Genomic DNA, 21,245 nt, shown 5'->3' with positions numbered 1-21,245 from the left:
TGTGAGAGGAAGTCATTGTGATGGGAGGGTGAGGGTGTGCCAGTAACAGTAGAAGGGGTGGTGAGGGTACTTGGTGGAACTTGGAGGTAGACACAGACCCTGGGGGTGGGAAGGAGGATCAATGTGGATGGGAGTGGGATTTTCAGGAATGTAGGGAATGTGTATACCTGGATATCCTGCAAAGACAAGGGTTTGGATTAGTAGGTAATGGTGGAGAGGTAGAAGTTGATGCCAGAGGGGTCAGCGATGGGGGAAAGGACATGAATGAGAGAGGGAGGGGAAAGGACTGGGGAGCTGATCAAAAGCTTGACTAAGACCATGGAGCCTCATGTTGAACAGGCCCAGGTGCTGCATGGGAGTGTGGTCATTGGGTGGGCGGAGATGCAGGTCAGCTCAGATGGACAACTGAAAGGGAACACCAGCTGGCAGCATTGAAAATGCTCGGGACAGTGAGATGAGTGTGATGGGTAAATGTTCCACATACATGGGCGAGTGCTTGCACAAGGCTCTGAAAGGCTCTGCTACACACACACACACACACACACACACACACTTCTCCTTCCAGAATTACTCATGGTCTAGCTGCCTGCAGCTGAACTGCTAGTGGGGGAATGCTGGCAGGGGGTGTGGGGGGGCGGGTGTGGTGGAATCACAAAGCCAGTCATTAAAGCTGAAAGACACCGTTACACATTATTCAGTGAAGGTGAATATATTTTCAGATTAAAAGTGACAAAATGTGTTCACCCGTGCAACCACTTGTGATCAGAACTTCTTAACTTTCCTAGGCCTAGCACTTCTTCCAGGTGCTGCCCTGACATCCGCAGCAGGGGTGGGGAAGCTTTGCAATGGTTGGACATGTTGCCTCTGATGACTTCAGCATGCATCCTGTGGAGAGCCGAAGCCTTGAGGGCCCCGGCTTGATTTGGCTGTGCTCCTGTGAGCCATCTGCTCCCTATGAGGTAACAAAGGTTGAGATTGAGGGGTCACAGGCAAAGGGGACTTGGAGGGAGTGGAGAGCCTCTGAGATTCCTGAGTGGATGACCCAGGTGTGTCCAGCTGCTGCTCCCCATCCTTTCTGCTGCCCGAGGGCCCTGGCCTGACCCCTTGAGGGGAAGGAGCACCTGGAGGGATGTTGAGGTGCCCTGTTTCCCTCTTGTGTTGCCACTGCAGGAACTCACCCATGGCTCCCGCGATGGAGTGCAGGTCTGCACGAACCTCCGCATTCTGCTGGATCAGGGTCTCTATGGCATCCACCATCCTTCCCATGGACATGTGGGCACCACTTCATCAGAGAGCAGGCAGAAGCACTCCTCTGGCATGCATGCCACTCTGTTGAGGGCTTCCAACAGCTCTGCGTGATATTCCGCTGATTCTGCTGACTCTCTATGATGAGTTGGAAGGCCAAATTCAGAGGCTCATTATCTGACTCGGACCTCACAGATGCCTCTTCCCCAGCAATCCTCCAACTGCCGAGGAGCTCAGCTGAACCTGCCTCCTCCTGCTAGAGACACGTGTCCGTGCAGTGACCACCAGATTGTGAACCCGAGCTTGCTCTAGATCTAGGTCCCACTGAGGTGTGCACCTCTGCGCTGATGGAGGGTGTGGGTAAGCGCTGTGATGGGTCTTCCAGGATGCTTATTTCCAGCTCTTTAATGGAGAAAGTGTCCCCTTGGCTGGAGGTGAGGACATGAATAGAACTGAGGGTATGGCTTGCTGTGGACATCGGTTGCTTTTCAGAGCTCCCTGAGAACCAAAGTAGAGATAATTAGCCCATGACAGCTTTGTCAAAAGCAGGAGAGAGAACCCTCACAGTTGCATTGAGACAGGGATGATGTGGTGCAGGGTCCTCACATGGGTGTTTGCTGCTGATCTCACCGTGGCCACAGACACGGTCCACGTCCTCACCAGTCAGCGTGATGGCACACTCCTCAAAGTGAGTGAGGGGCCTAATGTGGGCCACTCTATCCCTGGTCTGGGACCTCTCCCTGCTGTTGTGAGCCAGTTTCTCCTGCAAGAAAACAGATAGAGACAGTGTGAGCAGGACACGTGGCCCTGTGCGGAATGTTTGTGTGGTGAGTGGAGCCACGGACAGGAGGAGGGCTCGAGCTGCAGAGGATATGAGCCTGATGCAGATGTGAGGGTGTGTGAGAGAGTTAGTGATGGTGTCCCTGGAGGTGTGAGATCCCTGTGGATGTGTGATTGTTTTAGGAGTGTGTGAGTTGAGAGTGACGAGGTGGTTGACTTACCCTGGCAGAATGGATGACAGTATTCATCCTTTTCCTGCACTGGAGGGCTGATCTCCTCTGTGCTCCGGTGGCGCTGACCACTGCTGCCACTGCCTCCAGGCCGGATTGGTGACTCTGGTGGACCGCCTGCAGCCAGAGCCGGGGTAGAGGACGTTGTGGTGGCCTTCCACTGCGTCCAGCATGCGCCCCCAGAGAGGCATCACTAAAATTGGGGGCTGCCGTCTCCCTGGCTGTTGGGGCCACCTGTCGCCTAGAACAGTCCTGGTCTGCAGACAGGGAGTAGTCTGTGCTCTGATGCACTTTAAACAAGGCGCCCGGAGCTAGGAAGCGCTGAGGTAATGGTATGGCGACCAAATCTGTGCCCATCCGCCAGTAATCCGGCGTGTTTCCTGTGAATGCATTGTTAATGAGACAGGACCCGCCGGGAAGCGGATGACATGGCGCGAAAACTCGCCATTGTGGCCGGCTGGTAAAACATCTTTTTTCACGCCCGGTCCCGCAACTTAGTGCAAACCTGGGATGATTCTGCCCATAGATTTTAAAAATAAGTTGCGAATGATGGCCTGAAATTCTGTGTGTTACCACAGGTATCCTCTCGTACCTTGATTGTGTGGTTGGCAATAACCTTAGAGAATCAGCATAAAAGGTTGATACACAGGGATGTGAACAAGAGCTTAGTCAAGAAGTTTGACTTTAGGTGAGTCTTAAAGGAAGAGTGGGAGGTGGGGAGACAGAGAAGTCTAAATAGGGGCTTCCAGAGTTTAGGGTCTAGAGGTCTGAAGGCTCAGATGCCAATGGGGTGGAGTGAAGGGTGAGATGATATATAATAGGCCAAAGTTGGAGGGTATGTGGTAGGTCTGAAGGAATTTAAGAGATAAGAGAGGAATGGTAATGAACAGATTTAAACACAAGCATTAGAATTCTAAATTGGAGGCGTTATGGAGTCAATATTGGTGAGTAAAAGCAGTTGCGATTGGTGAGAAGGATTTTTTTATGGAACAGGAATCGGACAGCAGCTGAGTTGATACTGATGCAATAGAAGGCCAGCGAGTAGATCGTTAGATTCGTCAAATCTGGATGTGGCAAATGCTTGAATAAAGGTTTCAGCAACAGATGGTCAGAGGCAAGGGCGGAGAGGATGTTATCGAGGTGAAATTAGCATTGAATAAGACACTGAGGTTACAAACAACCTGTTGCAACCCTGTGCGACAGTGACTAGGAAATGGTGGTGGGGGAATGGAGTTGGTAATGAAGATAGGAATCTGTTGATCCTAAATGATAGCTTCATTCTTCCCAGTGTTTAACTGAAGAAAATTGTGTTCCATTCCAAGTCAGATAAGTAGTGGAGAGGTCAAGACTCTAGTGGAGAGATAATACAATTTGGTGTTGGCCTATGTGTGGAAGATAACTCTAGGAAGAGGACGGCGGCAAGGGTAGTTCATTGAGGGATCCCAGACAGTGTGGAGGTGGGAAGAGAACCCATTCACACTACTTCTTTTGAGTTTTCATCTGCTTTTCACTAAGGTTTGGCAAAAGAACGTAGTAGCTCCATTGAATTTCAGTACTAATAGCTTCATGTGTGTGTTGCACTCACCTTTAAGTAGCCATATCCTTTTTACTATAGTCACAATGCAAAGCCAGAGCACATATGAGTTCCCAGCCACCATTGCTTTGGCTAGTTGGCTGTCCATATATTGACTGGAGCTCAAATTCTTAAATTCTATCAGTGACTATGGCAAATCCTGCGATATCAACGAATGTTATGCATGCTTCACACTAGTGTCTGCATTAGATTGAAACATATCAAACTGATTACAGTAGCTATTAAAATATGCGCTGCAACTTTAAAAGAAAACCATGATTCTTTTGCAGCTGTACTCTCTAACGAAGGCGGGTCTGAATATCCCAATTCTATGGGCTAAGAACATACTTCATTTGTAAAATTATTATATTTTCAAACTGAATGCAAGTATTCCGATGTGGAAGCCTGGATGTGCCGAACAGGGGATAAAAAAGTACTTCAGTGGAATCAGATTTCAAATTAACAAATGCCAGTTGTTGGTATGTATTTTGAAGTACTCTGCATTATATCTCCAAGGATGTTAGAAGTGAGCTTTTCCCACACAGGCATCGATGTACATCCGTCTATTTCAAAGCCTGTTAAACGCTGTTCCCTTTCCTATTGCCCTCTCATAAAGTAGGTCATGCTTGCCTGATGTTACCATGTCATACCCTGTCAGATTGCAGCTACACTCATCTTAGCAAATATTGAAGTCGCCTGTGTACAAATGAAACCTGTTGTGCCACTAAAATACACGATGCACCACTGATGATAAGATTCAGAAGCAACCACTAAAGCCATCAGTCTCTCTGGCTCAGGGACAGGATATGTTAATACAGCTTTGCTTAAGGTCAGTTTTCCCGGTGAAGACAGAATAACATAACCCATATTTTATCTGACCAATGCTGCTCCTGAGAGTTACTTTACTTCAAGTATTCATGGTAATGCATCTTTTTCTAACTTCTTCCAAATATGGCCAATATCTTCGTTATGTTTGAGAAATGTGGTGCTGAATAATAACATTTGTACGCTGTTAGTGAACCAACAAGAATGCCTTTGCTGCACCTGAGGATCCTTTTAAAAGGATACGCAGACAGCATTGACTTAACAAAATTATACCTCGATCTTATTAAAGTTTTCCACAAGTTAAAAGCAGGAGAAGCCATTTTGTCCAACAAACTTGTACTTTTTTTCTTAGATTAGCCAGCATCCCCACCCTCTCACTATATTCAGAAGTTCCTTCTTTGACGAAGATTCTTGTTTTATTTTTTGGAGATTGTGCCCATCAGTAATTTGTTAATTGTGACGGTGGGCACATTTAGAGGGTAGATCTATGTATTCATGTCTGGGAATTCAAGTACAGTTTAAGAGTGTGCTGCTACATTTTCATTACAATCCAAATAGTTATAAATTCATCAAAGCCTTTGGAACTTTTACTCGGACTGGCACCCCCTTTGAAAACCATTGACAACCTGCTGCTTTTCTTAGCTAAATAACAAACGTACATGCATCACAAAGTGAAAAAACCTGAGGCATTAAGCTTGATCAAACCATGGTTTGTAGGGAATGAGAAAAGTAGAGGTAGAACCTTCCCTTTGAAAGTAATTGTTAGCTCCAGACAGTAATGCTGAAATCCCCTCCAAGACAAGAGTTCTTTTCATAGTGCAGCAATATTGCTCGATTTTACATTCGCAGTCTGTGACCTTGCTATAATTTTGCATAAATGAGGAAGAATGTAAAACTGTCATTGAAGCTAAAGGTTTTATTCCATCCTTGAGACTTTCTGCTGTATTGTCCCTAAAGTCACGTCCTCAGAATGGATTCGAGTCCCACTCCAGAGACGTGAGCACAAAATCGGGGCTGACGTTGCAGCGCAATACAGAGTGATTGTTGCACTGTCAGTTGTGCTGAATTCCAGATAAGCCAGTCCTGCAAGTGTTCATCACAAACAGGTAGTAATTTTGAATCTCCCCCTAAATTTATCAAATCTGGCATCCTGTTAATGATCTCCTCAGTTTTCTCTCCGATTGTGTTTGTTATTCATTCAATCGGATCAGTTGATGAATTTATAACTAGCTGGACTGTAACAAAAATGTAGCAGCACACTCTCAAACTATACCCAAATTCCCAGGCACGAATACTTAGATCTCTCCTGTAAATGTGCCCACCATCACAATGAGCAGAACTCTTGATTGGCCTAACCAAAGCTCTCAAAAATCCCATGGTACTGATCGAAGATGAGTAGATGTGTTCTTCCTGTTCTGCCGGCCAATATTTATTGTTAAATCAACGTATCACAAAATATCAGATTATCTGATCATTATTACGTTGTGATTTGTGGGAGCTTGCTGTCTGTAGATTGACTGTCACAGTTCCTACATTACAGCATTGACTGCCCTTCAATAAAATAAAAGCTTCATTGGCTGTAAAGTACTTTGGAATAACCCGAGGTCATGAAAGACGCCATATAAATGCAAGCTTTTCTTTACTTTTGACTTCAATGAGAGGATAGTTGTTTTTGAGAAGTAAAAGTGTTCAGGACATCCCGCAATATTGAAAACAGAAAAAAAAAGATTGGATAAATCAAAAGGTGATTGACTGACACCAGTTTGAAGATGAAACGTTTGAAGATTATAGCAGGAAGAAAAGCCATGATAGAAGTAAAGCATCTCTACAATTTTAATGCCTTAGGAAAGTATAAGCAATTGGAAACAGGTTGTTATAATTTCAGCAGGATGTTGTTGCAATGAACAGGTTCATGTGTTCGCAGATAGGAATTAAAGGTTCAGGGGATAAAGCTTTCTAAGAAATATATTGAAATAACACTTGACACATCTGGTGTTTGTGTAGGCAAACTAATAGATTCACAAGGATATATTTTATATCCAAATAATGAAAGCATGTATGAGTTAAATCAATCTGAATAACAACAATGATTTGTATTTATAAAGCACCTTTGATGTATTAAGTTGTTTCAATTTTAATTTCAAAATTCACAGGAGCATGACAAAGCAAAATGCCAATGTATATTTATAGTGATAAATGTTTTAAAGAGCAAAGAAAGAATTTACTTTTCCATAGTGTCTTTCATAAGCTCAGGATGTTCATGAATTACTTTTGAAATATAATTCATGTTGCTATGTAGGGAAACACAGAAGCACCTCCCAATTTTGTGACCTCCACCACCCAGAAGAACAAGGTCACCAGGCACATGAAAACATGATTAATTCCAAGTTCCCCTCCAGGCCATACAACATCCTGGCTTGTCATTTGTAATGAGCACATCCTGAGAACAAATAGACAAACAATGTTTTTAAACAGCAAGATCCCAGAACAGCAATGAGATAAATGATCAAATAATGTTGGTTACAGAGATAAAACTTAGCCAGGATAATTAAGAACCTTATGCAAAAGTATTACATTGCATCACAGTTTGTGAGTTTGCAAACAGCAAAATGTACATCATGATTTTTATGTGCATTGATAATAGAAAATATTTGCTAACCAGGACTATATACTTCTTCATATTGTATGCAAAAAAGAATAGGTAATCTACCGCTTGCCAATCATATTATAGGTAAAAATCTTAATTTCTTTATTGCTAAAATCTAATTCCATTGCGCACAAGAATAAGGAAGTTATGATAAACCATTACAAATTATTGATAAATCTTCAGCTGGGGTGTCATGTCCAATGTCCAAAGGCAGCATCACCTGGATAACATTCAGGCTTGGGCTGACAAGTGGCAAGAAATATTCATGCTACACAAGTGCCAGGCAACGACCACCTCCAACAAGAGATAATCTAACCATCGCTCCTGAACATTCAATGGCATTAACATTGCTGAATCCCACACTATCAACACCCTGGGGGATACCATTAACCAGAAACTGAACTGGACTAGCCATATAAATACTGTGGCTACAAGCGCAGGTCAGAGGCTAGGAATCCTGCGGTGTGTAACTCACCTACTGACTCCCCAAAGCCTGCCAACAATCTACAAGGCACAGGTCAGGAGTGTGATGGAATACTCTCACTTGCCTGGATGAGTGCAGCTCCAACAACACTCAAGAAGCTTGAAACCATCCAGGACAAAGCAGCCCATGTGATTGGCGCCCTTTCCACAAACATTCACTCCCTCCACCACTGACGCACAATTGCATCAGTGTGTACCATCTACAAGATGCACTGCAGGAACTCATCAAGGGTCCTTACACAGCACCTTCCAAACCCACGACCACTACCATCTAGAACGATAAGGGCAGCAGGTGCATGGGAACACCCCCACCACCTGCAAGTTCCCCTCCAAGCCACTCACCATCTTGACTTGGAAATATATCGCCGTTCCTTCGCTGTTGTTGGGTTAAAATCCTGGAACTCCATCCACAGCAGCTTCACCACATTGGACTGCAATGGTTCAAGGAGGCAGCTCACCACCACCTTCTCAAGGGCAATTAGGAATGAGCAATAAATGGCTGTGTTTAGCCAGCAACACCCACATTGCATGAATGAGGTAAAAAAAAATTCTGTGTGCCACACTTTAGGAAAGCCGTCAAGGCCTTGGAGAAAGTGCAGAGGAGATTTAATGGAAAGTTACTAGAGATAAGGGGGAGGATTTTCCCCGCATCGGGCGGGCTCGGCAAGGGTGGGCGGGGGTGGTCAGGAAGCCTCAGGGAGATGAAAAGCTTAGAACATTAAAAATAAATATTTCTAAAATGTTATTAAACATGCCTCCTCGCAACTCTGTCGCATGAACAGGGACATGTGATTAATTAAATGTTAAAACCTTTACTTTATTTTTATTTGCTGTTGGGAAACCTCATCCTGCCTGCTTGGCCAACCGTAAGGTTGGATGGGCAGCAAAAAAACTTAATTCAATTACCTTTTCAATGGTCTTAATAGGCCTTTTAATTGTTGGCCAACGCGCTGCCAACTCCCGCATGCGCCCGCCGACCAAAATATCACCCGAGAGTGCAATGATATTGGCATGCTTGCCCAACGTCATCATGCTTTCTTTTACGCTCTGTCAGGTTGGGCACATGCCCGCCCGATGAGCATTATATTCTGGCCAAGGGCGTTAGGTTATGGAGAGAGACTGGAGATGCTGGGATTGTCTCCTTAGAGCAGAAAAAGTTATGGGGAAATGTAATAGTATGTGTTCAAAATTATGAAGGGTTTTAATAAAGTCCGTTATGAGAAGCTGTTTCCAATGGCAGAAGGATTGGTGAGCAGAGGACACAGGTAGAGGATGTTTGGCACAAGAACCAGTGGGAAGATGAGAATTTCTATTTTTAAAAATTAAGCAAGTTTTTTTAATCTGGGACACACTGCCTGAATGAATGGCGGAAGCAGATTCAATTGTGACTTTCAAAAGGGAATTGGATATAACTTGAAAAGGAAGCATTAATGGGGCTATAGGGGGATGAGCAAGAGGGTGAGACTGATGGAATCGCCCTTTTAAGGTGTCAGCAAAGGCATGATCGCTGAATGACCTAATCCTGTGCAGCAAGATTCGATGGCCTTGATTTTAAGTTTGCAATGTGCTGGGAGCAGGGGAGGGGCTGGAGGTGGGGGATTGACAGTGGGATCTCTTCACATGTGGGACACCCGGAAGTAAGAACAGCATGTCTGTCAGTGGCTTTTTAACTCAGGCATCTCATTAAGGTTTTAATTCCAGGTTAGCAGGTGTGATGTGGACCCACAGGATGTGGCCTCAACACCTTTATTTAAAGGGACAACCCAAATATGCAAATTGAAGGAATTGGGATTGGCTATCTAAGAATTGGAAGTGTCAGAATGGAATCCAGACAGGCAAAAGCTTGCTTCCCATTTCATTTTCGCTTTCCTGGACCTGCTGCTGAAGGATGCAAGGAGTAGGAGAGATACTTTTACCAAGCAACGGGACAAAGCAATCTGCTGCAGGCATGGTTAGAGGTTGTGAGGAGGTTAGTAGCATGAACTGAAGATGGCTTCTTAGGGTAGACCACGCAGTATTGGCCTTCTTCTGTGATGGCTAGCATCAAGTTCCAGTCTTTCTTTGGTAAATGCTCTTGGTTTCCCAAAGAATTCATCCAGTCTTCACTGCAAGATATTTCGGGCCTCAGGGACTGTATTGCAATCTTAACCTGACAGATAATCTACAGTAGACTTCCATTTACTGTGTTCTGTTTTATTCATTTAAGAGATGGAGATGTGGGCATTGCTGGCTAGGCCAGAATGTATTGCCCATCCCTAACTGCCCTTGAGAAGGTGGTGGTGAGCTGCCTTCTTGAACCACTGCAGTCCATGTGGTGTAGGTACACCCACAGTGCTGTTAGGGAGGGAGTTCCAGGATTTTGACCCAACGGAAGTGAAGGAATGGCGATATAATTCCAAGTCAGGATGGTGAGTGGCTTGGAGGGGAACTTCCAGGTGGTGGTGCTCCCATGTGTCTGCTGCCTTTGTCTATCTAGGTGGCAGCGGTCATGTGCTCATGTGCTCTCTTTCTCACTATAGTACAAATCTGGAACTCTCCCCCTTAAAAAGCTATAGATGCCAAGTCAGTAGAGCTTTAGAGATAGATTTTTATTAGGTGAAATTGTCAAATGTCATGGTGCAAACATTGATAAATGTAGTCTGGGTGCAGATTAGCCTTCTCATTGAATAGCAGAGCAGACCAGAAAAGTTGAATGGCCTGTACCTATTTCTAATGCTCCTGTGGTTCATACAGTGTTCTTCTTGTATTCCAGATTTACATAGCACCTTATGAGAACAAGAAAATGCCCCATAGAGTTCTTTGAACCCTGGAAGGTGTCAGCAAGTTATCTGAGGTATGTCTTCAGGTTCCAGAAAAGACTGAATACTTCTGACTGATCCATCAGGACTTGTGAAACACTGACAGGTTCTGCTAATGGGTGGCCCAGTTAAGATTACAATGAATTTTCTCCTAGTGGCTTGGCCTTGGTGAAAACTGACTCTTCACTTAGGTTGTCTTCCAGCTCTGACAAAAGCGTCACACTTCTAATACCCTTTTGTTTTGATGAGATGACTTTGACACGTTTTGTTGACACATTCGCGTTTCCTCCAATTTAATAAAATTTTAAAGGATCATGTTCCAAATTTCGAGGAGTAAAACTCAATTTTGGTCCCTATCAACAGAAATGGTCGGATTTGTATTCAATGAGTTCTTTGGTCTGAGCCTATCGTTATCTTTCATTTGGTCTAAATATAACTATTATCTTTCATGATCCAACAATTTTGACCACATCTATGATAGTTGTGATATGTTAGGCAAGGGAATCAAAGGTTATCGGGGTTAGATGGGAATGTGGAAATCGAAACACAAGAAGATCAGCCATGACCTTATTGAATGGCGGAGCAGGCTCGAGGGACCGAATGGTCTACTCCTGTTCCTATTTCTTATGTTCGTATGATATCTTAAATGTTATAATTTATGACTATCCTGTAAGAAATATATTACACAGAGGCCTGAATTTTACTTCTGGCGTGCGGACGCGCGCCCGACACGCCACAACGCAATATGACGCACGATGACATTGGGCGTGCATCCTGACGTTATGGCGCACTCGTGCGATATTACTTTCGGCGAGCGTGCGCCGGAGTTGGCTACGCATCCGCTGATAATTGAAAGGCCTATTAAGGCCATTAAGGACCTAATTATCTTGAAATTCACGCTGCCCATCCTAACGGTTGGCGGGCAAGCGAAAAGGCCAAGCGGCTTTTACAGTTTTTAGGGAACCTCATCCACGAGCGGGACAAGGTTTCCTGAAGCTAATACACATTAAATCAAAACTTTCTTTTGAAATTAAACGCATGTCCCATCTCATGTGTCGTAGTCACATGAGGAGACATGCTTCATTGAATTTTTATTGTTTTTATTAATTATTTCAAAAAACGCTTCAGTCTCCCTGAGGCACGCAGCTGCCTCAGGGGGATTGAAGCGCTCTTTCGCGCACATGCGTGAACTGCACTCTAGGCCCGCTCTCCCTCCTCCACCCACCGCCCGCACAGGTAGCGCTCACTTGCGATCCATGCAGGGCGGGCCTTAATTGGCCCGCCCGCGTGAAATTGCGGCGCGGAGCCGATCGCGGGCGGTAGTCGGCTCCCTAACCACCCCCGTCGACTCCGCCCGACGCGGGAAAATTTCAGGCCAGAGTCAAAATGGTTGTTGAGGTTCGATTAAGAGAGACGTGCAGTAAAATCGATAAGCTAGCGATTCATGTCCCATCATGCCATATGAAACTCTGCAGGGTTAAGCAAAAGTCAAAGCTTGCAAATAATGAAACTTTAAAAGGTTAAAATGGGTCCAGAAAATAAAAAGCTCAATACAGCCTGAAGTTTTCTCATAAATTGCCTCTAAGGCATGTCATGATTCACTCCTTTCAGTCTGACGTTCTGCCCAGTATTCTACAGGGAACTGACACTGGAAAGATGAGATATTTTGCTTGCTTAAATGTGTTTTGGAAACTGGAAGAAAAGTTCTCTTTACAAAGTATTCCCAGTACCACAGGGAAAAGACATTTAATCCATCACCTCTCTCAGACACATCTCAAAGCAATTCTCTTAAAAAATATTACTTTGAGATCAGACGCTGTTGTATGTGTAAGAACAGGCCAGTTATTTTGCGCATAGGAATATCCCATTTAACGTGTAAATCAGGGTCCCATGACTATATAGGAACTTGACTGCTATTTTGGGAGTCTTCTACGCATGTTCCATGCACTTTTACTGGAAATGCAGCTGGAGATGGTCAAAAAAGATATATTTCCAATAATTCAAATTACTAAATTATCTATTGAGAGTTTTGGTTGAGAGAAGGCTAGCTGTTGCCCAAGATAATAGGAGAAAAGCACAACAAGAACTCTAACATCTGGGAACAAGCAGATTGTGCTTTGTGTCAACCTGGTAGATTTTAATTTTGGGTGCGGGTCCAGCAGACTAAATCTGTGCCAGGGGCAACAGGCCCAAACCATTTTGAGACACAAGCACATTTTAAGTAAACCCAGAAAGATTCCTGTCCCAAATGGACACTCCAATGCAATGTCTGGCCTGGATTCAAACTGATGTAATACCTCATGGCCCATGCAGAGACTGCCTGGCAGGGAGCAAAGTAAGTCTTGGTGAGTGGGTTGGGAGTTCACCATCAATGGGGATGGGCTGGCATGTGCCAGATTATTGTTATGGGGGCCTAGAGAAGCACAAAAATAAGGTAGGCCACGACCACCTGAGTTGCAACTTAAAAAGAGCCTCACTTTTGAAGCATACGGGCACTCTGCCAAATGTAGGCCTCTATCAGGATGGTGGTGGCCAGAACGCTGGTTTAAATGAGGTGATAACTGTGGTACGGCCATTTTAACACTATTACTGTTAAATGTATGCTGGATTAAGTTAAAATATACCCCATTGTTTTATCTGAAGAATGACAGCTTTAACAGTGCACTAGACAGCTAAGGACAGTTCATTGCTGGAACACAAGCTCTCAATAATGACATAGATATTGTCCTTTGTATGATGAAGAGAAGAGTACTTGATAAATTGTCAGCATTGTAGTTTATATTGACTTTTGTGCATTGCACATATACAGAACAGCTGAGAGCATCTGAGGGAGCGAAAGTATTGTAGGAATATAAAAATATAAAATCAATATAGACATTATATACTTTTAAATAAGACATAAAACTAACAATGTATTCCATCATTTTGTTTAATAGTTGTCTATTGTTAATTGCAGAAGTGAAATACTCACTAAGTCTAGCACTGGAGACCTTTACTGAATGAACTATCTATCTCAAACCAGCACAGTAAGTTTGCAACAACACAACATCTATTTTCATTTCTTTTCTATTTACAATTGGTTGTTGCTGTTTTGCAGCTCCATCAAGAGCGTATCTATTTCCTAAATGGCTTTTAGGGTTTCAGGTTGCGAAATGCAAAAAAAAAACATATTGCAATTTCAGTTTCATAGACCTTTAACCCCTGTAAACAACTTCAGAAGATTGAACCTTTCTTTTATCAATGCCAGGTCCTGTTAATTCTTCAGTGCATTCTTCCACCAATATACTGTGGAGCACAACTGAGAAATGTAATGTGTTTATGATCGATTCACAGACTTTGTCTGCCCTACTAACACCTTTCAACGTTCTAGCTGAAACTCAGCACAAAGCAAGTTAAAAGCCAGCATACTGGCACATTGGAAGCTCCTGACCAAACAACACACAGAGAGGAACCTACACTGTGGAGTGACAAATGGGCATGGAAGAAGCACCATTCAAAATAGTGCGAGATTCCTGGCTGCTGTACATCATATAATAACCACCCCACTCCCACCACACCCACCCTGGGCAACCTCCCACCCTTCCCATCATCTCCCACCCCAGCCTCTTGGAGGAAACCGTTGAATCATCCTTTTATTGTTTAACAATAACTGGCTTAATTAAATAAAAGCTCCAGTTCCCAAGTCAATTTGTTTATACACTTAATTGAAATATTCACTTATTAAAATGTGGTTTGCTTTTTTTTTGATTAATTGAACTGAAATTCTCGCTTAAATAGAAACAACTGTAGAATAACTTGTCTCCAATATCAGATCCAAGGTTGTAATTAAAAATTTCATGCCTTAATTAGGATGCATACAATTTCAGATTCATTGCATGATGCATCTTCATTTAGACTCGAGACGAAAAGAAAGAGAGATACTGCTAAGTGTTCTGGGTCACTGTTGGAATGCAAAGATAAAACAGGATTCTCTTCTTCAGTACAAACCATGCTTATAAACCCCTTTCCCCTGTCTTTTCCATCCTTACCTCCAACAACAAATCTGAGGAGGTCAGAAACTTCTTTGTCACAAAGATTAAGACCGTTATCCTCATTCAATACTTCTGCTGCATTCCTCCATCTTCTCGCCCTCTGATCTAAACTTCTTCTAAGGTCCCCCATCTTTCTCTACTTCTTCCCCTCATGCCCTCTCCAACTTCATCTTGCCCCACCTCCTGCTCGAACCTCTTCCCACCTAACTGCTCTTCAGCCAACGTCCCTTGCTAGTCCCTATGTCAGCTGATGTTGTTAACGGTTCTCTTAGGTACTGTCCACCTCCTCTTCAAATCTACCGTTGTCACTCCTATCCTCAGAAAAAATAATTACTCCTCTGTCCTTGCAAACTACCCCACACCCTCCCCCAGATCCAACCTCCCTTTCCTTCCCAAAGTCCTGCAATGTGCTGTTGGCTCCCAAATCAGTGCCCGTCTTTCCCGGAAATCCATGTTTGAATCACTCCACTTGGGTTCCTGCTCCTGCCACAGTACTGAAGCAGCACTTATCAAAGCCACCTATGCAAATAAGACCCTGATAAACTAGCCCTCCTCATTCTTCACGGTCTCCCACAGTCATTGACAGGTTGACCACACCATCCTCCTCCAGTGGTCTTCGTTTGGGCATTTGGGTGTTACTACCCTCACCCGGTTCCATTCTTAGCAATCCAGTTATAGCAAAAGCCCATTGAAGCTTTGTGGGCCAGTGCAGGTGTAATGATTGGCTGGCACCACTCGTCCATCGCTGAGCACCAAATCTAAGCCATTGTGCTACCTTGATGATACCCTAGATGCTTTTAATTTTATAAAACTGATTTCCTTTTGGCTCAGTTCTGCAATGTTGACTTATGCATCATTTGGCATATATAAATTTCCTCGGAGACAGATGAGGTGTTATGTATTTTGCAGACAGCCAATCTGTCTGCGTTTTTAAAAAAAGTCATTGGAAGAATCGCTCTGATTTTTTTTCAGCAACTATTTTTGAGGTTGTATGAAAGCTTTTATAATTTTTTTCTGCTGGTTTTTAACGTGTGTGACCTGTATATATATCTGCTGTGTTGCTGTGGACTGTAGATACTTTGCTTTAAAACTCTAGAGGATTTTTTTCCACAAAGCCTTGGGCTCTTCATTACAGGTGCCTTTGCCTTTGGCAATCTGTTCAGAGGATTTAATAACTTTTATCTGTCAATTCAGCCCTTGGTGATACAGACGGTCTCCAGAAAAAATGGAGTAATTGCTCTCAAGAGAGTCAAATGAGGATTCTGTTATCTCTAATTGTTTTTGCTCTTTACTCTGTCTCATTCCTTTTAAAGCGATAATTTGCATAATGTAAAGTAATGTACAGTGTAGGCACTGGGAATTTCTCTAATCCAAACAACAAATTACATAATTTATATGGGGCAGCATTTTCCACCCATCGGGGGTGGGGGGTTGGTGCGGGAGCATGCATGGGTAGGCGGGCTTCCGATCGGCAGCCCCGGTCAGGGGCGCGCCGCCATTTTACATGGGCAGGCTAATTAAGGCCCGCCCAGCGTGACGCCCGCCAGGAAGCGCTATGCGCTCCCTGTGCGGGCAGGGGGGCGGATTCCCTCAGCCGGGAGTGTGCTCTTTCATGTATACGCGCAAAAGAGCGCACAGATCTCTCTGAGGCAAAGTGCTGCCTCCGGGAGATCGGCTCCGATTTAAAACTATCAATAAAGGCGCTTAAAAAATTTCTCTGCCATGTCCCCTCATGTGACACTGTCACATGAGCTGGGACATGTCTATAACTTTTATTTAAACATTTAATAAAAATTTAAATACTTTCATGAAACCACATTCCGCTCGTGGATGAGGTTTCATGTTTTTTATGAAGCCCGCCTGAGCTTAAGGCTGGACGGGCAGGTCCATCAATCATGTTAATTAGTTTTTTAATGGCCTTAATAGACCGTTGACAGTTTGGCGGGCGCACAGACAATTCGGCTGCGTGCCCACCGAACTGAAAATCTAAATGACGCGAGGTGACATCGGGACACACGACCGAAGTATCCTCACGTCATTTTATGCGTCAGCGAGTGGGCCCCGCCCCCGCTCGCTGAACGGAGAAACCTGCCCATGGTCTTGTTATTTTTCATGTGCTGTATGTTGTTTCTTAATTACTTTAGAGTCAGGGAATAAGTCTTGTGGCAGTGTCCCAAGTAGTGCCTCTGAATCAGAAGCTTTGGGTTCATATCCCACCCCAGAGTTTGATGCCAAAGAATGTGCATTCATTTTGTGGCTAAACAGGTTGACTATTAACCTGGAAATCCTTTCAACACACGCCAATGGCAGGTGGTAAAAGCTGGAAAGAGCGGGAGAGATTCCTGGTCAACCATGTGATGGAAAGAAAGTTAGAGTCTCTACCATCACTATGCATAGCTCCAGACTACAACATTCATGTAAAAGTGTGTGTTGACACAGTAGCTTGGAATCCCTGAGTGATCTGTGACACACAACCACGAGGCCATGAGTATTAATTGTAGTATTCATACTGGGGATGGTGTTGTTGACAGGGCCAGCATTTATTGCCTATCAATTGTGGGCTTTAAAACCCCCGTGGTGTCTGTGCCTTCAGGTCAGCTACAGAAGGTGTCCACTTACATATCAGAACCGATGAAAAGCTGATCGCTTGAGATCCAAGACAAAGGTTACGCCAAGTCCTCATCAGAGAGTTGGTCTACACTGACAATGCTGCACTAGCATTCCATACTGATGAATACCTTTAGCAGCAAATGGACAGAGTCTACTACACCTGTAAAGAGTTTGGTTTGACCATCAGCATCAGGAAGACAAATGTCATGTTGCCATGCTACAATCAATTAGCATTAACAATGTGACCTTGGAGGTTGTAGATAGCTTCACACACCTAGACTCCATAATAACCAACAATCTGTCCTTTGAAACCAGCACAAGCTGAGTAAGAGAGTGTGAAACACCAGCAACCTGACTGAGAGCACCAAACTGCGAGTCTACCAAGTCTGTGTCTTCAGCATACTCCTCTTGGACAACATATGCTTGGCAGGAGAAAAAGCCGAATAGTTTGCACCTTCACAGTTGTAGATGTATCCTAGGCATCTCTTGGCAGGACAAGGTCACCAACTCAGAGGTCCTGGAACGTGCTAATTCCATCAGCATACACTCAGTGCTAAGCCAATGATGTCTGCACTGGCTCAGGCATGCATGTCGATTGGATGACAACAATATACCCAAAAACCTTCTTTCCGATGAACTGGCCACTGAATTATGACCTCCTTGGTGTCCATACTTCTGATATGAAGACGCACGCAAGCGAGATTATGAAGATGGCGGATACTGACACGGATAACTGTGAGACAGTTACTGATGGCTGGGATCTCTGGAGGCTGACTGTTTGGAGAGGCATTGGAAGAGGTGAGCAAAAACAAAAAGTTCAGCTGGCTGAGAAGAGGGCCCAGAAAAAAAAATCAGAGGCCAGCAAATCGTAAACCTTCTTAACCCTCTGACTTTCTCTGCAGCAAATGCAGCACAGAGTGGAGCCCCTGAGCCACACCAGGCGATGCTTAACACACAGTTGATCACAATGGCACAAACCATTATGCTACGGGATGGAAGACGGCCAATCTGTGGTGAAGGGACTCTTAAGATACTCTGAAGTAGAGAATTCCAGGATCTCGATGCAGGGAATGAAGGAATTGCAATATATGTCTGGATCATGTGTGCTTTGGAGGGGAAGCAGGATCTGATTTGTTATGGTCATTCTGATTTTCATTTGCAAATTTTGAAAATGTTCTTGCCATTTCTCTTATGCTTCTTCTGCAGACTTTGGTGACTTGAATTTCTACACGTATCTCAATGGTCATTCCTCAGAGAGTAATGTTTGGCAGGCTTTTCAATAAAAGGGGCGGCAGTGTTTAGCCCAGTCCAGTCCTTCCTCAATTCACACAAACAAAATGTCACAGAACAAGGATTGAGGCCAGGAAGTTAAGCTGTTTTTCCCTCCCAAGTCCAGTTTCACCTAGGCTGATTTACAGCACCATATAGCCTCCCTGCCTGACTTTAACTCAGCAAAAAATAGAAATCAAACCCAAGAAGTTTGCTGAAAGGCCACAGACCTGAAATATTAATGCTACCTTCTTCCCTCTACTGATGTCGACCCACTGAGCGATTCCAGCATTTTCTGTTTTGGTTTTTAGGACCTTCTAGTCTATCTGCTTCATTTAAGAAGTGAAATGATGGAAGATTTTCATCATATTGTTTAAACATGAATTATTAACTGGTCTGGTTTTTGCTTTTGGATGATGTGATAAAGGATTCAGCAGAACCAAAAGTACAAAAAGGAAAACAGTTCATATCCTCTTTAAAAGGTCAAAGCCAATGCAGTATTCCTAAAACTAGCTGACCTCATTAATATTAAGCATAAAACATTTCATGGAACCGGTTAAGTTTTGTTTTGCCGTTTAATTAATGAGAAACATCTTTTGCTTGCAGCAGTCATGGCATTGCTATTGAGGATTACTTTACTCTGGTGCATGGTCAGTTAGCTGTTAGCTGTTAGAAGTAAAATAAAAAAAATCCCACAATAGTAATCTTTCAAATGCTCCACTAATTTCCAAATGGAAGCCATTGTCTGGACAAGTAATGGGTCTGAAGCCTGTACACATGGCTCCTGGGTAGTTTGTGCAGGTTGTAATCACTCATCCATGGAGCCTTTTGTCCCTCCCTTCGGTTTAGACACTGGAGCATCAATTGCTACAGCAAGAGACAATTTTATTCATTGTGATGATAATATGAATGCAACTCGGCGCTGTAATTGTAAGCCCCATAGGAAAACCTATTTAAGTGAGAAATAATACAATTTGATGTCCAGAGCCATCAACAAACTCTTTTATTGTTAATGATGAATAATGGGAACTAAACTTACTTATCCAGCATTTCTGCCGATGCATTTTGTTTGGACAGAATAGTACTAAAGCTAAAAATTGGCACTACAATTGATTCCCGATGCCCCTTTTAATGCCATCCTCCGTGTGGTAACAGAAGTAACAGTGGTAACAGAAATTGTTCTCTTTTATTGCCTAAGTTCCAGCTATATTAGAAAAGGCTGCAAATGCTTTATGGTTAATAAGTGCAAGATGAAACAGGAAAGTGCTTATTTGTCAGTTATCGGATTCTGAGAAAGTGTTGGGAGCTATAATTTACATATGAAATTCATACCCAAGAATGCTGTGGATGGGGTAATAAAGTCATTTATTTATAACCACATCTACATACTGAAATTTCTTTTTTTTTCATTAGTAGTGTCATTGTTTTGTTAATAATTTCATACAGCTGTTTTTGGGTTTTGTTTCATTTAACATTTCAATCAGAGCAATTGCACTTATCAATGCAAGTAACTTTGATTTCTACAGATTAATAATTGATTCTGAAATGTTCTGGATGGAAAGACACCAAAATGTTGTTACCCTGGTAACCTGTGTTAAATATGGAAACAGCCCAAAATGCTAATATTGGAAATGAAGAAACCAGTAACATTAGCGCGAACGTAAGTGGAGAAATTGTTTAGCGCCTCAGTGATTTTCTTGATATGTAAAAGGTTAATTACTGTATCACTCACCTTTGAGCCATTGACTTTACTTAACAATTTTATCCAATTGTGTGACTCAGGCACGTCTAAATGATGCCACGTTGGAAATTCTTTTAGCTTTCTTCAGTGTTATGGTATTTGGCACTATAAAAAACTTAAGATTAATGATGCACAAGAAATTTACATTATAAAAAGACAAAACAAATGGGTGAAGTTCTGTCAGTGATACTCAAAATACAACCTGGGCGCTATTCGCATCTGGGCTCCCTTTGACCTGTGACCCGCAGCAGACTTAGTGCTCCATGTGATTTTGAGCTTCTATTTAAGGTATGCATAACTTTAGGATGCTGATTAATTGGGACTCAGTACTGTTCTTTCTCTTTTCCTTGTTCACCAATGAAAACGTACAAGGTAATGCTATTAAGAGGCAGGGTATGTCAATTGAAAGGGCCCTATTGAAAAGGACTACTTAAGGGAACTATTAGTTTTATTGTGTTTGCTCCCTTCTTCCTGGGAGGTTTCTGGTTTCCACTTGGTAATTTTCTACAACAGCATAGTTGAAATCAGTAGCTCACCATCTGGACGAGTGTAGATTCAAAGCTGCACACCATCATCAGTCATGATACATCGTTCCCGACAATGCTCCTTGCACATGACATTTGTTGTGATTTTCAACAAATGGGTAGTGAGTAACATTGATAAACACTGAATGATTGCACAGCTAACAAATGGTTACAAAACATTCCCTAGGGAAAAAAAAATGGCAGAGAAAAGGAATCTCTGAAAGGAAATATAATTTGCTGAAACAGGTCAAAAATGATGTCAGAAGGGAATAAAAGACCTTAAAAGAGGAATACAGTTAAAAATTTTTAAGCAGAATACTAAAATGTGAATGACACATAAAGCAATTAGAGAAAATGTTATAACTAGACAAGACAAGGAAGTTAAGTCAAAGATAATCAAACAGTTCAAATATTTTCCAGAATACTCACAGGAGAGGATAACACTATCTTACTATTTTGTTGCAGTACACCTGTGGTATTCTAAAATAT

This window comes from Cetorhinus maximus, chromosome 18 (genome assembly GCF_964194155.1).
Source record: "Cetorhinus maximus chromosome 18, sCetMax3.hap1.1, whole genome shotgun sequence".
Taxonomy (NCBI): domain Eukaryota; kingdom Metazoa; phylum Chordata; class Chondrichthyes; order Lamniformes; family Cetorhinidae; genus Cetorhinus; species Cetorhinus maximus.
Note: the sequence above shows the minus strand (reverse complement) of the source record.